Source organism: Heloderma suspectum, chromosome 6 (assembly GCF_057233095.1).
Source record: "Heloderma suspectum isolate Gila_16-S chromosome 6, 16-S_ref, whole genome shotgun sequence".
Lineage (NCBI taxonomy): Eukaryota > Metazoa > Chordata > Lepidosauria > Squamata > Helodermatidae > Heloderma > Heloderma suspectum.
The window spans coordinates 90762471-90764507 of NC_139463.1; positions in this window are offsets into that span (position 1 = coordinate 90762471).

Here is a 2037-nt window from a genome sequence, read left to right on the forward strand (position 1 = left end):
TAAGTCTTACTGAGTTCAATGCAACTTACTCCTACTCATGTCAGAACCCCACTTGCCCCCAGCTCAGTTTTGTATTCCACATCTAATTCATTATCAAACCTCCTGTTAGTTATCTCAGAAGACCCTTAGGTGAAGGGGGGGGGGGTTCCAGGGAACAGCTGGATGTAGGGAGATTACACGGACACACACACACACACACACACACACACACCATAGAAGAATATAGTTCTTCATATTCCCTGGTATGTTTATTCCTCATTTTGTCCATTCCCTGAGCATGTGCATCATGTGCTTTTTATTCAAACAAAGAGAAGGTTGCTGATCTTTCCCTTCATGCTGCATTTGTACAAGTGAAGTGTGACTGCTTCAGAAAGAACTTTCCATTATATTGTCTCTTTTTCTTCATGAGTTTCATAACAGATGTATAGTGTAGTGGTTAGAGTCTAGCCCAAAGTCACCCAGTGAGATAACTAACAGGAGTTTTGCTAATGAGCTGGATGTGGAAATACAAAGCTGAGCTGGGGGCAAGTGGGGTGCTGACATGTGTAGGAGTAAGTCGCATTGAACTCAATAAAACTTACGTCTAAGTAGACATGCACAGAGTTGGTTCTCCTCTCCATTTTAGCATCTCAACATCAACAACAACACTGGATGTGGAAATATAAAGCTTAGCAGGGAGAATAATACTTGTGCAGGGCTCCGGACCGGCATGGTCATTTTTAAAGGTTTTTTCTTTCTTTCTTTCTTTCTTTCAAACAGCGTTGCTTTAAACAAAGAGTGCATCGCTCAGGGACACCTAGGGCAGCCTTCTTTTGGGAAGCCCCTAGGAGGAGGAAGTGTTTTGGATGAAAGTAATTACTGCACGTCTCAGGGCAGGGGAAAAAATACGTAAATATCTACAAAAAATAGCCCTTGTTACGGACGTTATGCAGACTCACGGAGTTGGGTGGGCACCGGAATTACGGCTGTCGGTACGGATTTATCTTCGTAATTTTCGGAGCAGGAAAAAAAGAGGAGAATTCCGGGGGATTGTGAACAACGGTACGGAGCACGGGCTGTAGACTGCAGAAGTCAAGTGGCACGGAAGGTACACAATTCGTACATCCCTACAAGAATCTTGTTCAGACCAAGTTTGACACATGCATCCATCCCTACTTCCATGTATCCAACCCAACTATGTAGTCCTCCAACCCAAGTATGAAGAAACCACTGCTTCCATGCTTCTTTTCCAAACAAATAGGCACAGGAATACCAAAGTGCATTTACCCATTAATTTCTTCCTCCTCCTCCTCTTATTTATTTATTTATTTATTAAATTTGTTAATCGCCCATCTGGCTGGTCACCCAGCCACTCTGGGCGATTTAGAAGTTATATAATAAAACAGTTTAAAACAATAACATTCTACAGTAAAAACACTTTCTAAAATACCCTAGCCCACCACAAATGCCTGCCTGAACAACCACATTTTTAATGCACGGTGGAAGCTCATTAAAGAGGGGGCATGGTGGAGTTCCCTAGGGAGGGAGTTCCAAATAGTGGGGGCTGCCAGCCTGCCACAGAAAAGGACCTCTCCCTCATCCCCACAAGCCTGGTTGGTCCAGTTGCTCCAGAACTGCTGGAGAATTCTAAGGCCTCCTGTGAGGCCTTGGCAAGGTACTTTGCAGATAAAATTGATCAGATTAGGGGTGTTATTCCATGTGCTGTGGATACAGTTTGTGAGCAGGAGGCAGTCTGTGGCACACTGGTTTTGTGGGACTGGTTCCAGCTTCTTCCTTCTGATGAAGTGGACAAGGTGCTTTCATCTGTAAGGCCGATCACCTGCTCACTTGACCCTTGCTCATCTTGGCTCATTATGAGCTGGAGAAAGGCTGGGTGAGGGGATCAAGGCGGTGGTGAATGCCTCCCTTGAGGAGGGAGTGATGCCATCAGCCCTCAAGGAGGCAGTGATAAGACCGCTTTTTAAAAAGCCCTCCTTGGATCCCCAAGTTCTGAACAACTTTCGCTCAGTATCGAATCTGCCTTTTTTGGGCAAGGTG